Source organism: Onychomys torridus, chromosome 12 (genome assembly GCF_903995425.1).
Source record: "Onychomys torridus chromosome 12, mOncTor1.1, whole genome shotgun sequence".
In the NCBI taxonomy this organism is placed as follows: domain Eukaryota; kingdom Metazoa; phylum Chordata; class Mammalia; order Rodentia; family Cricetidae; genus Onychomys; species Onychomys torridus.
Genome location: NC_050454.1, coordinates 12,873,008 through 12,893,442, shown reverse-complemented (window position 1 = coordinate 12,893,442; position 20,435 = coordinate 12,873,008). Strand labels below are relative to the sequence as shown.

The 20,435-nt window shown below is 40.9% G+C and overlaps 1 protein-coding gene and 1 pseudogene across 1 annotated transcript in view; one reads left to right on the top strand and one right to left on the bottom strand.

The window, feature by feature from the left end:
• Ubxn7 (UBX domain protein 7) overlaps positions 1–20,435 on the bottom strand; it is a 59,566-nt gene that overhangs the window by 36,644 nt on the left and 2,487 nt on the right. The window lies entirely within an intron of this gene.
• On the top strand, positions 10,064–12,867 carry LOC118594200 (annotated as a pseudogene).

Sequence of the window (20,435 nt, the reverse complement as noted above, 5' to 3'; positions counted from 1 at the left end):
AAGTTAGAAATATTTCCTGTTAGAAAGATTGCAATTCAGCTGGGCGGTGGTGGCGCAGGCCTGTAATCCCAGCACTCAGGAGGCAGAGGCAGGTGGATCTTTGTGAGTTCGAGGCCAGCCTGGTCTACAGAGTGAGTTCCAGGAAAGGCACAAAGCTACACAGAGAAACCCTGTCTTGAAAAAACAAAAATAAGAAAGATTACAATTCAATTAACATTTTTATGTATTCAAAAAGTTTTTGAGGGTTGGGGATTTAGCTCAGTGGTAGAACGCTTGCCTGGCAAGCACAAGGCCCTGGGTTCCATCCTCAGCTCAAAAAAAAAAAGTTTTTGAGGAGGGGCTGGGCTAGGGTTCAAACTCAGAACACATTTTTAATATCAAACCAAGAGAAGTAAACGAGACATTTTTGTCTAAGATATAAATATCTCGTAAGAAATGTCAATCTTTGCTATTTAAAACTGGTCCAAACAATCATTTGTAAATAAAGCCAGCACAATCTGTTGAGTGAAATGTAAATTGGTAAAGTCCTCTTAACAATTTTACATGTACCAAGAAATTCCTTTTTTGACACAGTTGTATAGACTTCTAGAATCAAATCAACATGAAATACTACATGCACACACATGTCCAGAAATATGTTCAGAGTAGATTCAGTTAATGAAGCAAATTTTGAAACAGAAAGCATCCTAAAATTGTACAATGTGAACCATAGTATGTATTTGATTTAAATATTATGTGGACACTGCAAATCACCTTGAGCTTTCTATGTGGCATGAATTTTCTTTATCTGAATTATATCCCTTGGAATCTCGTTGTGTTGGTAGCAAATGCACTAAGATTTTTGTCTTGAAATGTCCTTTGTGAAAGAATTTTACTGAGTATACCATTTCAAGGCTGACAGCTGTTTTGTCTTAGTACACAGAGGACAGAATTCCAATGTCCTCTGGCTTCTGTTGCTACAGCTGAGAAATCAGTTGTCAGCTTAAAGAGAATTATTTTTATTGCAGTCTGTTGGTTCTAGAGCTTTTTAAGGTTTCTGTCACTGGCCTGCAGTTCCAATGTGGCTTGTTAAGGTTTATCTTATTTATTCCTTGGAGTTCACTGGATTTCTTTTCTTTTCTTTTTGTTTTTCAAAACAGGATTTCTCTGTGTAACAGCCCTGGCTGTCCTGGAACTCACAGAAACCCACCTGCCTCCTGAGTGCTAGGATTAAAGGCATGTGCCACCACTGCCTGGCATCAATCTCTTTTAATGCTGCCTCTTTATATCTTCATGTTGCATTGTTAGCAGTATCTTGTTTGTTTGTTCCTTCTGAGATAGGGTTTGGCTCTGCAGCCCAGGCTGGCCTCCTCCTGCCTCAGCCTCCCAGTCCTGGAATTACAGGCACATGGCAGCTCACCTGACTCAAGTCACCAACATCTTCACTGCTATCTTCTAGTTCACATATTTTCTCTTTAGATATATCAACTGATTTAACATTGTTTAATCCTTTATAAGTAGTTCTATTTTTGCTTAGTTCTTCATCTGGCCATGTTTTAAGAAAGCCTTAATTCACATTCCCACTTCAACCTTTACTTTCAATTACCTCTGTAATATAAAACATATACCACTACCATATAAACTTTCTGTAATATCTATGGTTCACTATCTCTTATTTTTTCCTGGCTCTCACTCATTATCCAATTGCTTTTGTGTTATTTTAAATTTTTATCTTTTCATTGTGTATATACAGTTGCAGGATTTTGTTCACACTGACACTCTGAGACTGCCAATACATTTAACCTTGAATCAGGGGAGGAGTTAGCAACTGGCTGACCAGAATTAGCCATAAAAGTTTTAGAGGACCCAGGATAGGTGTGTGTATATAGAGAGAGAGACAGGAGTAGCAGGGGATTTAGAAAGATTTGCAAACTTGTTTGAGTCAGGGAAGGAGAGGGTGGAGGTCACTGGCCACTTCTCTGATCAATCAGGTTTTTAGCCCAATATCTGACTCCTGAGTTTTATTTAATAATAGAATATAAGTAAACACTTCAATATATGTGTATGAGGAGGTGGGTATATACACATGAATCCAGAGAGGGTATCAGATTCCCTCAAGCTGGTAGTAGTTTTGAGTCAATGCATGTGCTTGGATCCTCTGCAAGATCAGTTTGTGCTCTTAACTGCTGAGCCATCTCTCTAGGCCTGTAATCTTTATTCTTTTCATTATGTATTTGTATGTGTGTATCTGCATAAGTACATGTACATGTGTGCGCAGTTGCACACATCTAAAAAGCACAGAGGCCATTATATGGTGTCTTTGAAACTCTTTTTCCTCCTTTTTATATTTATTATATTTGTGTTTTAATTTTACACATCAGCCATGGGTTCCCCTGTCCTCCCCTCTCCCGCCCGTCTTCGAACCTCTTAAAGCTGCAGTCCCAGGTATTTGCAGGGAGCCCAACTTGTTACATGTGGTGGGAGTAAAGCTCTGGTCCTCATGACTGAACAGCAAGAGCTTTTTAACTACTGAAGCACCTCTCCCCACTCTTAGTCCCTGTTCCTTTTTTTTTTTTTTTTGAGACAGTCTCACACTGCAACCCAGGCTGGCCTCAAAATATAGTCCTTCTGGCTTGGCATCCCAAGTGCTGAGATCAGGGACCAGAAAGTTGGCTCAGTGGGTACACATATTTGCCATCAAGTACTGGAATGATGGTATGTGCTGCCATGTCTAGGGTTCATCTGTGATTTGTTTACTATGATCTAGTATGGTGTGCCCTGGAACTTTTACCTGAAGACTATTTTAAGCCTGGCATTGAAGGGACATCCTCCTAAAAGCTTGATGATTTTGCAAGTTAACCACAGGTATGATCAAATAAGAGTTAACAGTTGGCCGGAAAGTTTTCCAAGACCACATGGAAAATGTAACTCTACAACAGGCCTTGTTAGACATCCTTCTCCATACATGGGACTCCTTGCCAAGACTGATATCAAAATGTTAGCTTCCTTGAGCAGGAGTCCTTTTGGATTCTTTCAAACCTTGGGCTTTGTTAGTTGGGCTCCATTATGCTATGAAAAGAAGTTCAAACAAACAAACAAAAAACAATTTGGGCAGATTCCACAAGATGAAAGATTGCCAGGTGGTAAAGCATGCCTTTAATCCCAGCACTGAGGATGCAGAGGCAAGTGGATCTCTATGAGTTCAAGGCCAGACTGATCTACAGAGCGAGTTCCAAGATAGCCAGGACTGTTACACAGAGAAACCCTGTCTTGAAAAACAAAAACAAGAAGCTAACTAACATCTGCATTCCCAATCTAATTTCATTTTTAGCCTTTTGGCAGCATGATAGACTATAAAAGATTTTAAGGAGCTGGAGATTTAGCTTAGTGGTAGAGCGCTTGCCTAGCAAGTGCAAGGCCCTGGGTTCAGTCCTCAGCTCTAGGGAAAAAAAAAAAAAAAGGATTTTAAAAATACACTTTTAGCCAGGCGGTGGTGGCACACGCCTGTAATCCCAACACTCAGGAGGCAGAAGCAGGCGTGAGTTGGAGGTCAGCCTGGTCTACCGAGTGAGTTCTATGAAAGGTGCAAAGCTACACAGAGAAACCCTGTCTCGGAAAACCAAAAAAGACACTTTTATTTTATGTGTATGAATATTTTGATTTCATGCATGTATATGCACCATGTGTGAATTGATAACAAAAAGGTCAGAAGAGGGCTTTACCCTCTGAAACTGGAGTTAGACAGTAGTGAGCCAACATATGAATACTGGGAACCAAGCCCAGGTATTCTAAAAGTGCAGTTAAATGTTCTTAAATCGATATGCCATTTATCCAGTCCCCAATACCACACATTTTATTCAGCAATTTTCTTTGAAGAGGAATTATTATGATATTCTACATTAGACAAACTACGAAAAATGGAAGTACTAGCTCTATCCTAATATCTCTCATTCTCCTCCACCACCAACTACTACTAGTACTCCTCACACCCACAGAGTTTTGAAACAGTTTCTTACTGTTGCCCTGGGTAACTTGAAACTCACTGTGTACCACGACACTTGGCTTTTATGTGTGTATCCATACTATGCGTGTGTGTTTTAAAGACAGGGTCTCATACGTAGCCCTGGGAGGGGCTGGAACCCATTATGTAAAACAGGCTAGCCTTGAACTCAAAGAGAGCCTCCTGCCTCTGCTTCCTAAGTGCTATGGTTAAAGGTGTTTATTACTCCTGACCTTTCTCTGTAACTACTTCAGTTACTACTACCTCAAGTCCTTTACACTTTGTTCTTAATTACTACAACAGGCCCCTAAAAGAGCACCATTCTGTTTTGCTTCTCGAGTATGCTCCAAAATACAAGGCTAATTATACCACCCACTCAGACTTCCTTAATGGCTTTCTCCTGACAGCTACAAGATAAATCCCAAAGCTTCAAAGTCAGTCCTTCATGATAAGGTCTCTTTATTTATTTCACTTGCTTTGCCAATCTTCTCCATTCTATAAAATTTACTAAACTCAAAATCAAATTAAATGCTTGGGATGCCATTATATCTACCTCCTCCATGTAGTTCAGGCATGTTGAGAATCATTAAAAGTGTTAATCTGTGTATTCTATCCACAGACTTATCACTAAAGGAGTAAATGCCTAGTTTATTTTCTTGCTCCAACACAATGAAAATAATTTTTTGTTTGTTTTAAAGACAGGCATTCCCAAATTAATTTCATTTTTAGCCTTTTTGCCAGCACAATGATGAATATAAAAGATTTTTAAAATCCTACACCTTTTATTTATTTAGGTTTTTCGAGACAGGGTTTCTCTGTGTAGCTCTGCGCCTTTCCTGGAACTCACTTGGTAGCCCAGGCTGGGCTCTGCCTCCCGGGTGCTGGGATTAAAGGTGTTTGCCACCACTGCCCGTCCACCTTTTATTTTTATGTGTATGAACATTTTGCTTGCATGTATGTCTGTACACCATGTGTTTGCCTTTGTATGTGTCTTTTATGGGAAAAGAGAGATGGAACTTCCACACATCCACATACACATGTGCACCTCATGTAGCACTGGCTGTCTGGAACTCTGTACACCAGGCTAACCTTGAACTCAGAGATCTGCCTGCTGTTGCCTCCCCAGTGCTAGGATTAAAGGTGTGTGCCAACAAATCTACCCAGTAAAAAATTCTTGAAAGAACTGTGGCTTCACGTTTATATTTGCATATTATTGATGAGCTCACTTAGAACTGTTTCATAGCAAGGAATGAAGAAAGGGCTCAGCCATCAAGCGCACTTGCTGCTCTTCCAGAAGACCTAAATTCCAAAGCTCATTAACAACCTGTTATTCCAGCTCCAGAGAATCGGATGCTCTCTCCTGGCTTCCAAGGGAACCCACACACATGTAGCAGACACTCGCAGAGACACATACACATAAATAAAAATAAAATCTTTTAAAAAAGAGAGAACAGGCGTGGTAGCCCTTGGGAGGTAAAGGCAAGTGGATCTCTGTGAGTTCAAGGCCTACATAGAAAGTTCCAGGACAGCCAGGACTACATAAAGAGACCCTGTCAGAAAAAAGAGAGAGAGAGAGAGAGAGAGAGAGAGAGAGAGAGAGAGAGAGAACTATTTCATAGCACTTTAGCTGTTTACAACAAAGAAAAAGGAACCAGAACCACTAAAAACCTTTCCAATGTTTCTGAATTTTGTAATGTAAGCATGTATTTGATTCAAATTTAATATATAAAGCAATTTACTTAAGCTAACATAATAAATAACATGTGGGAAACTGGGTTAAATAAATCTGACAAAAACTTTCCAATAAAGAGAATCACACAAGTTTTTAAAAGGGTGTATCTCAAACAACATAAAGAGAAGTAAAAATGGCAAAGATCATTATCCAGTAAACTGTCGATGTCAAGGAATAGCTTTAGCTGTTTCTGCTAACTTATGAAGATAAACATCTAAGATATAAATGAAAAAAGAGAGATGGCTCAGCTCTTCTAGAGGACCCAGGTTCAATTCCCAGCACCGGCATGGCAGTTCACACCTGTCTGTAGCTCTTAAGATCTGACACTCTCACACAGACATACATGCAGGCAAAACATATACGCACATAAAAATAAGTAAATTTACCCCCCACCTCCCGCAAGCCTTTAAACCCAGCAGAGCCAGGCGTATCTCTGTGAGTGGTCACAGAGCGAGATCCAGGACAGGCACCAGAACTACAGAGAAACAACAACAACAACAACAACAACAAAAAGATTTAAATAAATAAATAAATGAAAAAGAAACTGGACAAAATTATTTCATGGGGGCCTATAGGAGGGGCCAAACCTAATGGTCTGAGATTGATGCCTAGAACCCACATGGTAAAATGAAAGAGCCTCAAGTTGTCCTATGATACACGTATACATGTATGTACAAACATACATACACACAATAAATAAGATAAAAAGTAATTTCTGCCCAGTGGTGGTGGTAGTGCATGTCTTTAGTCCCAGAGACAGGCGGGCAGATCTATGTGAATTCCAGGCCAGCCTAGTCGACAGTTCCAGGCCATCCAAGGCTGCAAAAACAGGCCCTCTCTTGAAAAATTAAAAAGGAAAAAAAGGTAATTTTTTATTGAAATTAATTTCAATTAATCTTTTGTGGGGGAGGAGAGAATTGGATGAATATAAAATTATCTTTCATGTGGCATGACATGAAATACATGGGTCTTCAGTCTTATTTTCTAGCATACAATTTCAAAAATCCTTGGAATCCTCAAAATGACAGGGGTTTGTTTTTCCAGACAGGGTTTCTCTGTAGCTTTGGAGCCTGTCCTGGAACTCACTTTTTAGACCAGAACTGTCTCTGTCTCTGGAGTACAGGGATTAAAGGTGTGCTGCGCCACCACTGCCCAGCTCAAAATGGTAGCTTAAGGCTTGAATTGGGGTTGACTGATGGCTGAAAGCCCATGTCAGCAGTTCGGGATGGAAACTGATCAACTGAAAGACCAAGGCAGATTAAGTAAGGGTATAAATATTAAAGGTTAATCAATCACACATATAATGAAATCTCCATAAAAACCAGAAATGGGGCTGGAGAGATGGCTGAGGTTAAGAGCACTGACTGCTCTTCCAGAGGTCCTGGGTTCAATTCCCAGCAACTACATGGTGGCTCACAACCATCTGTAATGAGATCTGGTGCCCTCTTCTGGCCCGCAGGCATATAAGCAGGCAGAACACTAAATACATAATAAATAAAATAAATCTTAGACAAAAATGAGGAGGTTGTTAAGCCAATCCTCTCACAAACTGCCTCTCCTGCTCCCCAAGTCAGGATAAGATTTCCAACAATTTTTTTCTTCCTTTCTTCTTCTTCTTCTTTTTTTTTTTTTGAGGTGGGAAGGTTTTCAAGACAGCATTTCTTTTATAACAGTCCTGGCTGTCCACCACCGCCTGGCAGAATTTCCAACAATTTCTATGGTGGCACTATACATACTTCTGCCATCATGATATACTTGGGCAGTAGCACTGACTACAAAATCAAAATACTGACCAAAACTCTGAAAAGCACTGAAGATAGTTTACATCCCATAGTATCAAATATTCATCTAAGAGTTCTTTTTTTTTAGAGCTGAGGATCAAACCCAGGGCCTTGTGCTTGCTAGGCAAGCGCTCTACCACTGAGCTAAATCCCCAACCCCCAAGAGTTCTTTATTTAAAAAGTGAGCATATTATTATGCAAATTTGTTTTTTTATTTAATAAATGAAAAATTATATGTATTCCAAAGAACTGCTTTAAAATAAATGTCTTGGCACAGCAAGATGGCTCAGTGGGTAAAAAGTACTTATTAAGCAAGCTGGAGAGAGATCCCTAGAACCCACAATGGAAGGATAAAACCAATTCTTGAAAATTATCACCTGTCCTCCTGAAGCACACTGCATGCACCACCAATGCCCCCCCAATACAGACACACAAAGATTAGGCACGTGTTGCACACCTTTAATCTCTGCAGTGAGTTCGAGCCCTGCCTGGTCTACACAGTAAGTTCTAGGCCAAAGAGGGCTATACAGTCTCAATAATAATAAATAATAATTAAATTAAAATTCTTGGGCCTAGGGGAAAGCATCCTAGCAGGCACTAAAACCTGAGTTAATGCCTGGCACCACATCAAACTGGGCATGGTAACTGTGATGGTCTGAATGAGAGTAGCCCCCGCTGGCTCAGATATTTGAATGCTTGGTCTCCAGTTGACAGAAATGTCTGGGAAGGAGTAGGAGGTGTATCACTGGGGGTGAGTGCTGAGGTTTCAAACGCCCACAACATACCGGTAAGCTCTGTTTCACGGTTGTCTCAAGATGTGAGCTCTTCGCTTCTGCTCTAGCACCATGCCTGCCTGCCTGCCTGCCTGCCTGCCCCATGCTCCCCACCCTGATAGTCATGGACTAACTAAAGCTCAAGTCCCAGGAAATGTTTTATTTGTTTATTGTAAATAAGTTGTTTTGGTCATGGTATCTCATCATAGCAATAGAAAAGTTAACTAAGAGAGCAACACAAACCTGTAATCTCAGCACTGGAAGGTTAGATCAGGAGGGTCAGAAATCCAAGAACATACTCTGCCATCTATCAGATTCAAAGTCAGCCTGGATTTATATAGACTTTTGTCTCAATAAATAAATTTGATTTATTAGCACTAAATGTTTTATGTATACTACTTTAGGTACCTATGTACCTAGAGTCTTGTAAAAAATTTTGTCAAATTAAAAGGAGTCACCAGGAGCTAGAAAGATAGCTCAGCAGTTAAGAACAATTGCAGAGGACCTGCATCCACAGGGTAGCTCACAACCATCTGTGGAATTCCAGTTCCAGGGGATGTCTTCTTCTGATCAAAATCACCAGACACACATGAAGAGCATATACACATAAATACATGCACATAAAATAAATCTAAGAAAGAAATTTTAAAGGGGATGGAGTTTAACCAGTATGACAAACTGAAAAAAAAACAAAAACAAAAAAAAAAACTGAAGTACCTGGGGATGGAGAGATATCAGGGCTGGAGAGATGACTCAGAGGGTAAAAAGCTACTCTTCCAAAGGACCTAGGTTCAATTTCTAGCACCCACATGGCAGCCCACAACTGTCTGCAACTCCAGGGAATTCTACACTCTCACAGGCAAAACACCAGTACACATTAAATTTCTAGCACCCAGTACACATTAAAAAAAAAAGTTAGACTCAAACCAGGTAGTGGTTGTGTACACTCAATCCCAGCATTTGGGAGGCAGAAGCAGGCAATCTCGGTGAGTTCAAAGCCAGCCTGGTCTACAGAGTGAGTTCCAAGACAGCTAGAGCTACACAGAGGAACCCTGTCTCAAAAAAACAAAACAAACAAAAAAGTGCTCTGTAAAAACTGCATGCCCAGCCTCTATACTCAATAATAATGAGAAAACATTCTACATATTCCTTTCTGCACATAGGCAAAGGAATGTACACAACACAGATAAAGATCCTGGACACTCTGCTGTGGATATATATAGCTCTGTATAAATAAAATGCTGATTGGCCAATAGCCAGGCAGAAAGTATAGATGGGACAAACAAACAAACAAAACTTCTGGGAACAGGAAAGCTGAGTCAGGAGACGCTGCCAGCCACCATGATGAGAAACAGATGTTAAGATACCGGTAAGCCATGAGCTATGTAACAACTTATAGATTTATAAAAATGGGTTGATTTAAGATATAAAAACAGTTAACAAGAAGCCTATCACGGCCACACAGTTTAAAGATTTATGTATTTATTATGTATACAGTATTCTGCCTGCATATATGCCTGCAGGCCAGAAGAGGGTGCCAGATTTCATTACAGATGGTTGGGAGCCATGTGGTTGCTGGGAATTTAACTCAGGACCTTTGGAAGAGCAGTCAGTACTCTTAACCGCTGAGCCATCTCTCCAGCCTGGCCAAACAGTTCTTGGTTGGGTCTGAGCGGCTGCGGGACTGGCGGGTGAGAGAGATTTGTCCTGACCGCGGGCCAGACAGGACCAGAGAAAAACTAGCTACAACACTCCTCAGATAAATTTGGTTCTAAAATTCTAGTCATGTCTCCTAGTCATGTCGTACACTGGTTGTATGATTAGGTAACTTACTCATTTCTCTAAGCTTTAGTTCTCTCAGTTATAAGATGGAAATACTAACATCATGGGCTACGTGAATTAAGAAAATGCATATGAGGGGCTGGAGAGATGGCTCGCTGGTTAAGAGCACTTGTTGCTCCTGTAGAGGACTTGGGTTCAGTTCCCCACACCTACACTGTGCCTCACAACCAACCCTAACTCTAGTTCCAGGGGCTCTAGTGCTCTCTTCTGAACTCCACAGGTCCCAGCATGCATGCAGTGCAGAGTAATGCATTCAGGCAAACACTAACACAAATAAAAGTCAAGTCATCTAAAATTAAAGAAAAGAAAAAGGAAATGCACATAAGGGTATGGGGTGTAGGTCAGTGGCAGAGTATTGGCCTGGCATGTATGAAATCCTACGTTTGATCTCCAGGAAAGGACAGGAGGGCCAGAAAAACCAAAGGTTTCTCCTGCCCTACCTCCCCAGCACTGACATTGCTATCAAGAGTGTGACCTACTACAACTCCCTTTTCCATTTGAGTTTCTGAGGACAAATAAGTTCCTCTGACTTGGGCAGAAAACACTTTCAGACTGGGCTGTCTCCCTAGCCCAGCACAGCTCTTAATCAGCAAACAGCTGGTTGTATGGAACTAAAGCTATATGCATATGACCAAGGAATAACATACAGAGTATGCAATGTAAATATTTATATAAACCATTTAAGGAGAACCATTTTGTCACATAGTATACAGGCCAAGTAAGGTCTCAGTTTTCTTTCTCTTGTCTATCTGATACTATGAATAGATACTTCCCTCATGTTATATACTCATTTAGAAAATAACAGAAATGCTGGGCATGGTGGCTAATGCCTTTAATCCCAGCACTCGGGAGGCAGAGGCAAGTGGATCTCTGTGAGTTCAAGGCCAGCCTGGTCTACATAGTGAAGTTCAGGACAGCCAAGACTATATAGAGAAACTGTCTCAAAAAACAAAAATCCGAAGTATAAAAATAAAAGCATGTTAAACCATTTTAAACTACTGAAATATTAGTAGTTTGTTACCCAAAGGAAGCCAACTCTTAACACAAGAGTTAAGTCTTTTGTAATAGATTTAACAGTTCTGCACCACTAAAAATTCATATGTCAAATTCCAATAGAAATTTCCTCCCCAAATAATTGGGAGGGAGTAAGGTTAACTGAAAGGGGATGGGGGATGGTGGGGAGCTTTATGATATAAGGGCAGTGCAGTAAACTTAGTGAAGTGTTCAGTTTCAAGCCCTAATAATTTTTAGTGGATCAGCTGTAAAAAAAAAAACAAAAAACAAAAACAAAAACAAAACACTCTTGTTATTTTTACAACAAAAATCATACTTTCCAATGACACTAATATAATAAACTTGAGGATTTAAAACATCTGTAAACTTCTTTACATTTATTTAAGATCCTAGTAGTATAAATAGAACAGCTTCATCTCACCCAGGAGTCTATAATCTAGGGTACAATTTACACCCTAGTTTGTCACCAGTGTACCTTTTTCCCATTTATCCCTTATCTTTTCCTCCTTCCTACAATAGGGTTGCTAGTAACAAAACAGGGTAGTACTTAACCGAGCCTGGGGCACACAGTTTATGAGAAGTGATTTCCTGGATGCTTGCTGTCTCTTAGTTTACACCCTTTCTCCATCTATGAGGAAACAGCCTCCACCAGAGCTGGTAGAATCAAAGGTTATTCCGAATATATAGTCCTTATGCCAACTGCTGTATTACTTTTAGTGTCAATACAAGGACTTAACTATCATTGAGGAACCAAAGTGTAACAATCAATATTGAAGAAGAAAACTGTGGGACAAGGTTGATCACATCTATAATCTCAGCTCTCAGGAGGCAAAGGAAAGAAGACAGAAAATTTAAGGTGAGCCTGGGATAACAGTGAAACTCTGTCTTCAAAAACAAACAAAAAAACAGGCGTGGTGGTGCACGACTTTAATCCCAGCTCCCAGCACTTAGGAGGCAGAGGCAGGTGGATCTCTGTGAGTGAGTTCCAGGACAGCCAGGGCTAAACAGAGAAACCACCACCAGTAGCCTAGAGGGGTTACTTTTTGGTTCCAAGTTCACCCCAGCAAAAGTTTTTAAAAAAAGGTAAATCAGACTATCTACCAATGAAAATGAAAGAAGTGGGTGATGGCTGTGAGAAACTGAAACCTTAACAATTCAAACCTTAACCTCAAAAGTCTTCAATCCTGGAGTATTTCAACTTCAGTACAAAGCTTTTGTTCATTGCTTTGTTTTAAGACAAGGTCTCATTATGTAGTCCAGGTTAGCTTTTAACTCAGACTCCTGAATTCTGGATTATAGATGACATCACAATACTGGCTAAAACATTTTTTTTTTTTTTAATGTATATACACCAGCTCTTTCCGCCATTTTGGCACCTGTGGAGATCTGCTCGGAATAGAATTTCTAAAAGGAAAAGTGTCTAGAAGGCTGTGGTTCAGGGCCATTTTTGCTGGCTATAAATGAAGTCTTGGGAACCAAAGAGAGCATACAGCTCTTCTTTAAATTGAAGGTGTTTATGCCAGAGATAAAACTGAATTCTACATGGGCAAGAGATGTGCTTATGTGTATAAAGAAAAAGAAATACAGTGAATTCTGGAGGCAAATCAAACAAAAGCAGAGTAATCTGGGAAAGGTAACTCAGGTCCGTGAAACAGTAGCATGGCTCTCACCAAATTCCAAAGCAATCTTCTTGCAAAGACCATTGGACAAATAATCTGTGTGATGCTGTACCCCTCTAAGATTTAAACTAATAAAAAATAAACAAGTGGATTTGTGCTGTTGTTTAAAAAAAAAAAATGTATGCACCAAAATTGCACTTAGTAAGTTTAGGGAAAGGAAACAATTAAATTAGGCCAAAAAAAGCCAATCTTACGGGGTTGGGGATTTAGCTCAGTGGTAGGGCGCTTGCCTAGCAAGCTCAAGGCCCTGGGTTCTGTCCTCACCTGGGGGGTGGGGGGAGAAAAAGCCAATCTTTCACTGCACTGAGAAGCACAACTCCAGTGACTAGAAAGTAACACCATGGAAACTTAAAGAATAAAGGAATAAAGAGCTCAAGCTCTGTTCCCTGTTTTGCAGTTACCTTGACCAGAGGATACCCAAAGTACAAACAATGGCTGAGAGAGTCTTTGCTGTCTGACATTGTCTTTTCGTCTAACAAAAGTTGGGGCAAGAGAGGTTTATGAATGGTAAATTATTGTATGTAAAATGTCAGCAGCAACAACAGTCACTGGAGAGATGCAAATTAAACACACAACTGTATTACACTTAATACACACTGACAGAAAAGGCTTCAAAGAAAGTTTAAAATAACGAATGCAGAGAACTAGAACTCTCCTGAACTGCTCAGGGGAATGCAAAACAGCATGGTAGCTTTTGGGAAAGCACTTGACAGCATCTTATATTTATTCATGTATTATATGAGCCAGTAAGTAAACCTGTAGGAATCAGTGTAAGGTGTGATGGTTAATCTTCATTGCTAATTTGACTAGATTAGATTACCTAGGAGACATACTTTTAGGTATCTTTGATGGCATTTCCAGAGAAGTTAACTGAGCAGGAAGACATACCCTAAATGTAGGTAGTACTACGCCAGGGCTGGGGTCCAGGACTAAATTATTAGAAAAGCGAAGAGTCCTAAGGCTCCAGCTCTGACTTACACTCCTCCCAATAGACTGTACCCTCAAGTTATGAGCCAGAACAGTCCCTTCCTCCCTTAAGTTGCTTTGGTCAGGCATTCCAGCACAGCAAGGAAGTAAGTAACAAGACAAAGGAAAATGTGTATTCACATGCTTATGCACTGCTTTTAGCAGCTTTATTTGTAATTTTTCTAACTGGAAACAAGTGTGCCTCCCTCTTTTAACTCTTCTCAAATACTAGAATTTCAGCCACCACAGTCCTGTGCCACAATATGTAGCATACATGTCCTTCTCTTGGCAAATAGATAAACAAAGGTATAGAATAATCATAAAATAGTAGACTATTTACCAGTAATAGAAATGAACCACTGAGACGGGCAGTGGTGGCTCTCACCTTTAGTCCCAGCACTTGGGAGGCAGAGGCAGGCAGATCTCTGAGTTTGGGGTCAGCCTGGTCTAGAGTTCCAGGACAGCCAGGGCTACACAGAGAAGAACCCTTGTCTTTAAAAAAGTAAAGAAAAAGAAAGAAAGGAACCACTGATACTCCAAAATGAGTGATTTTCAAATGTAATATGCTAAGAAGCCACACTCTAAAGACTACAATAGCACAATTCCATTTGTGACATTCTGAAAACAAGAGTGGAGTAATTAGGCTTCAAGTACAGAAGCAACTACAAGGGAGGGAGCAAAAGGAATTATTCTGCGATTTTCTTTCTCCTTAAGAATCTCGCGGGTTGGGGATTTAGCTCAGTGGTAGAGTGTTTGCCTAGCAAGTGCAAGGCCCTAGGTTTGATCCTCAGCTTTAAAAAAAAAAAAAAAAAAAAAGGTTCATTAAAAAAAAAAAAGAATCTCACTTTATTGTGTGGGCTGGTTTTGAACTCTTGGCTCTAACTAATCTTCCCACCTGGGCTTCAAAGTAGTTGGGACACTACTAGTAGGTGGGTACATAACACCATGGCTGGTTGTTCTGCATTTTGATGGGTCATAGTTACAGAATTTATGCATTTACCAAAACTTACAGAATAGGCCATCAAGATGGCTCACTGGGTAAAAGCACTTGTCATCTGAGTTTGATCTTTAGTACCAATATGGTGAAAGGAAACCTGACTTCCTCTGTCCTCTGACCTCCACATGCTTGAGTGTACGTACACACATACCTCACCTCCCCCCCTCAAACAAACTTACAGAACTAGCTTGACATGGTAGCACAGACTTAGACTCTAGTTATTCTGGAGGCTAAGGCAGAAGATTGTTTAAAGCCTGTCTCAACTACATAGAAAGTTCAAGGCCAGCCTGGACAAAGTAGTAAAACCCTGTCTCAAAACTGATCTTGGGGCCGAGGCGGTGGTGACACACGCTTTTAATTCCAACACTCGGGAGGCAGAGGCAGGCAGATCTCTGTGAGTTTGAGGCCAGCCTGGGCTACAGAGTGAGATCTAGTACAGGCACCAAAACTACACAGAGAAACTCTGTCTCAAACAACAACAACAACAACAAAAAAGCAAAAACAAAAACTGATCTAGGCATTTATAACCCAAGTCAGTACACGTCTCTGAATAGTTTTCTTGTTTATGTAATTAAAAATGGATCAAGATTTTCTAGGATCTTCCAGGCTTTTTTTGTTTGTTTGTTTTTCAAGACTGAGTTTCTCTGTGTAGCTTTGGAGCCTTTCCTGGAACTCACTCTGTAGACCAGGTTGGCCTCGAACTCACAAAGATCCGCCTGCCTCTGCCTCCTGACTGCTGGGATTAAAGGCATGCGCCAGCACCACCCGGCTATCTTCCAGACTCTTAACAACAACAAAACCTATTATTTCTTTCTTTTCTAGTGAAAGAGGAAAAAAGGGGAGAAGTGACATGAATGTGTGTACTCATTTGTGTGTGGAAGCCAGAGGTCAACTTTAGGCTTTGATCTTCTGTGGGAGCCTGGTTTTTTTGTTTGTTTGTTTGTTTGTTTTGTTGTTTTGTTTTTTGAAACAGGGACTCTCACTAGACTCCTTGATTAGCTCAGAGGGGTGGGCTGGCTGGCCAGCAAGCCCCAGGGATCTATCTGCCTATCTGTCCCCCCATCCCTGGGGTAACAAGCATGACCACTTTTTTACCTAGGTCCTAGATTCTGAGGATGGAACTAAGTAAGCTCCTCATACTTATGAAGCAAGTTTTTTCACAAATGAGCTATCTCCCAACCTCTGTTTGTTTGTTCTAGTGGAGCCAAAGTCTCACTATATAATCCCGGATAACCTGGTACTGGCTACTGAGCCAAGTGGCTACAAACTAGCAGCAATCCTCCTACTTTAGCCCTCCAGAATGCAGCATTCCAGGCATGTAACCCATTTCCTGCACAACTCCATGAGTTCTGATTTCCTGCAGAGCTTATCTGATATCTGATACCCCCCACCACACTCTCCTGACTTCACTCCTTTATCTCTGTCATTTTCCCAGGTGCTTTATGCCCTAGAGCCTACATTTCCTCAAACGCTTCTCTCCTTTAAAATGTCTTTCTTATTGTTTTATTTAGAGTCTCATCAGCGACCAATATGACAGACTGTCTTCCCTATAGACCCAAGGATTCACTGACTTACTAAACAGCTCCATTTGAAATACCTACTGGCAGCCCCTACTTATCCAAAACTGAACCTAGCCTCTCCCAAACCTCTTCTACAATCCCATACCTTCATGAACAGTACTGTTATACATCTAGATGTCCAAACAAGATCTTTTTTTTAAAAAGATTTTTTTATTTATTATGTATACAGTATTCTGCCTGCAGGCCAGAAGAGGGCACCAGATCTCATTACAGGTGGTTGTGAGCCACCAGGTGGTTGCTGGGAACTGAACTCAGGACCTTTGGAAGAGCAGTCGGTGCTCTTAACCACTGAGCCATCTCTCCAGCCCCAAACTAGATCTTATACTGCATTCTGACTCCCAGATTGCTTTATCTTTTGAAGTTCACTTTTCTCTGCTTCCTTACTACAGACTTTCTTGCATTATCCACCAGGTGTCTGGAGTATCTCTTCTCTACTGTAGCAAAGAAGCTCTTTAAGAAGCCCAAGCACATAATGGCCAAGACTCCCTGGAACAGCTCTTTTAGCTACGCTCACTGCACCTCTCACAGTCTTCTGGAGTTCTCACCAACCCCCTAGACCTACTGTCTCTTCTCTCACTGAGTGTTCACCCTCCTATCTCCAAGCCTTTACACATGTTCTTCCTGTCAGAAGTGTCTTCCAGGTTGAGATGGAAAATTCTTCTGGGAAGTCTCTATATCTCCTCCTGTGTTTTCACATTAGCTTTTGGGTTGGTTTGTTGTTTTTGTTTTTGACACAAAGTGTCACCCTGTGACCATGGCGGGTCTGAATTTCAGACCCCTTGCCTCAGCTTCCCAAATGACAAGATTAAAAACATGGGGTACCATGCCTGGCACCTGAATTGTTTTGTCAAACTTCATTACCATCTTTTGAAATTGTTACTAATACTCTAGGGATTTTCCTTTAATACCTAGATCACGACAATGTTTCCTTACATAATGCTCTCAAATACAGTTTAATAGCAATCCAAGAGAAATATGCAGAAAACAGAAATGGAAATTGACCATAAAGCCAAATACTACACACACCAATATTTCTAATGTTATAATAAATATCCTGACCAGGTATGATGTACTCCCAGCACTCGGGCAGATCTCTGAGTTCAAAGCCAGTCTGACGTAAATAGCGAGTTACAGGACAGCCAGTAAGACCCCATCTCAAATAATGCTAATAAACCATTCATTCAAAACTTTCAGAGAAATAGTAAACTAAAGTCTCTTCTACAATGGGAGTCTATACCGTTTTGAACTAGACAAATACCTACCATGCTCAAAACTCTATGAAAACCTCTGTAGTTGGAGAGAAGGCTTTGAGGGTAAGGCACTATTGCTCTCTTGCAGAGAACTAGAGTTTGGTTCCCACCACCCATTCATATCGTGAGTCTCACAACCGCCTAACTTGAGCCCCAGGGGAATCTGACACCCTCTTCTGCCTTCCAGACACAAATACAGGCATGTACATAAGCATACATAAGTAGATAATTTAAAAAGCTTCTTACATTCTTCTCAGCCTCCAGTTTTTTAAGTTTATTACAGGGCTGGGCATGGTGACACATGACTTTAATCCCAGCACTGTAAAGGCAGAGGCAGGTAGATCCTTGTGATGTTGAAGGACAGCCTGGTCTACATAGTGAGTTCCAGGATTGCAAAGGCTATCTATATAGAGACCCTGTCTCAAAAAAAAAAAAAGTTGTATGTATGGGTGTTTTGCCTGTATGCATGACTGTGTACCATGTGCATGCTTAGTGCCTTAAAGGGTCAGAAAAGGGTGTTAGAGCCTCTGGAACTGGAGTTGCAGATAGCCAGCCATAAGTGACAGGTAACTGCTAGGAATAAAACCCAGGTTCTCTGGAAGAGCATCTATCCAGCCCTCCAAGCCTTTTTTAAAAACAAGGTCTCACTATGCAGCCTGGAACTTTTTTTTTCCTTTGTGGGGGTGTTCAACATAGGGTTTCTCTGTGTAGCCCAGGCTGCCCTGGAACTCACTCTGTAGCCCAGGCTGGCCTGGAACTCAGAGATCCACCTGCCCTGCCTCCCGCGTGCCGGGACTACAGGCGTCACCACCACCTCCAGGCTCATCTGTCCTTATTTTTTGATTTTTAGTATTTTCACCTGTCCTTTTCTTTTTGGTTTTCTTGAGGGTCTTGTTCAGCTCAGTGGGACCTTGAACTCACTACATAACAGAAGGCAGCCATGAACAAATGCTGAGATTACAAATATGTGCTACTATGTCTGGCTTTATTTTTTTAAATATCAAGAATAGAGGATGTTGCTGCGTGGTGGTTGACAGGCTCCAAAACTACACTGAGAAACCATCTCCAAGAAAACAAACAAAAACAAAAAAAAATAGAGGATGTAGATCAATTGTCAGTGAGTCCCAAGCATGCACAAAGCCCTGGGTTCAAGTACTAACATGGCATAAATTAGATGTGGTAGCACACTGTAATTCCAGCATTTGGGAAGTGAAGACAGGGAGAGCAAGAGTTCAAGATAATCTCCTTGTGATGGATTTGTGGCCAGCCTAGGCTATACAAAACCCTGTCTCAAAACAAAAATAACAAAATTCTGTAGGACTAATTTTCTTACTTCTCTCTTTTTTGATGTCTTTACCGCATTTAGAGAAAGAGTGGTGTGTATGTATGTGTGTGTGTGTGTGTGTGTATGTGCGTGCGTGTGCACACGCGTGCGCAGTGGTATACACAGAGGACAGCTCCTCTCCCATCCACCATGTAGGTCCCATCCACCATATAGGGAATAGAAAGGTAAGTAGGCACTTTACCTGCTGAGCCATCTCACTCACCCTAGTTTTCTTACCTACTCTTAGACAACAAAGGTAGGCTCTTCATAAGTTCACATCAAAGAATACCAAAATATTTAAGATTTGTAACTGTTAAGTGTATTACGTATATGTACCATGATCCACAGTGCACAGCGTCAAATATATCAAAGTGTATAAAGTATTTGTCACCGGGCGGTGGTGGTGGCGTACACCTTTAATCCCAGCACTCGGGAGGCAGAACCAGGCGGATCTCTGTGAGTTCGAGGCCAGCCTGGGCTACCAAGTGAGTTCCAGGAAAGGCGCAAAGCTACACAGAGAAACCTGTCTTGAAAAACCAAATAAAATAAAATAAATAAATAAAGCATTTGTCCCAGACTTGAGAGGAGGAAGCAGGATAACTGTAAGTACCAGGCCAGGCTGGGATACACAAATGAGGAGGAATATGTAAAATATGTAATATTGCTGTGGTGATACTGGAGAAGCAATGCCTTCCATTTTTCCCAAAATCTACTTCATAGTGTCATACATCTTTTGAATAATTTTTGAAGACTTACTCATTTTTAATTTATGTGTATGAATGTTTTGCCTTTATGTATGTCTGCTCATAAAACATATACATTCCTGATCCCATCAGAGGCCAGAAGAGGGTGTTGGATCCCCTTAGACTGGAGTTACAGATGGTTGTAAGCCATCACATGGGCCTGCCTTCCTTCTTTTTTTCTTAAGAAGGGATCTTAGGGTTGGGGATTTAGCTTGGTGGTAGAGCGCTTGCCTGGCAAGCACAAGGCCCTGGGTTTGATCCTCAGCTCTGGCAAAAAAAAAAAAGGGGGGGGGGATCTCACTATGTCATACAGGATCAAGATCTTCCTCAAACTGGACATAGTGGCACAAACCTTCGACTCCAGAACTTGGGAGAATCTCTGTGAGTTTAAGGCCAGCCTGGTCTACATAGTGAGTTCCAGGATATCCAGGACTTGACAGAGAGACCCTGACTCAAAAACAAAACAAAACAAAACAAACAAATAAACAAAGATTTCCTGTCTCAACCTAAGTAGAACTAATTGCATATCAAGTTTAATCAAGTTTCAAATAGTTCATCACAATCTTCTAAAGAGTCCTAAAATTCATCCATAGAAATTCAAAGCCTGACTGGTATACAGCTCTGGAGAAGCAGAGGCAGAAGCAGGCAGATCTCCGTTGAAGGCCAGCCTAATCTAGCTAAGTCAGGAGTCATATGGTAAGACCCTGTCTCAAAAAAAGAAAAAAGGAAAAAAAATAAATAAATTAGTGTATAGTCTGGTTGACATTGTAGCTCA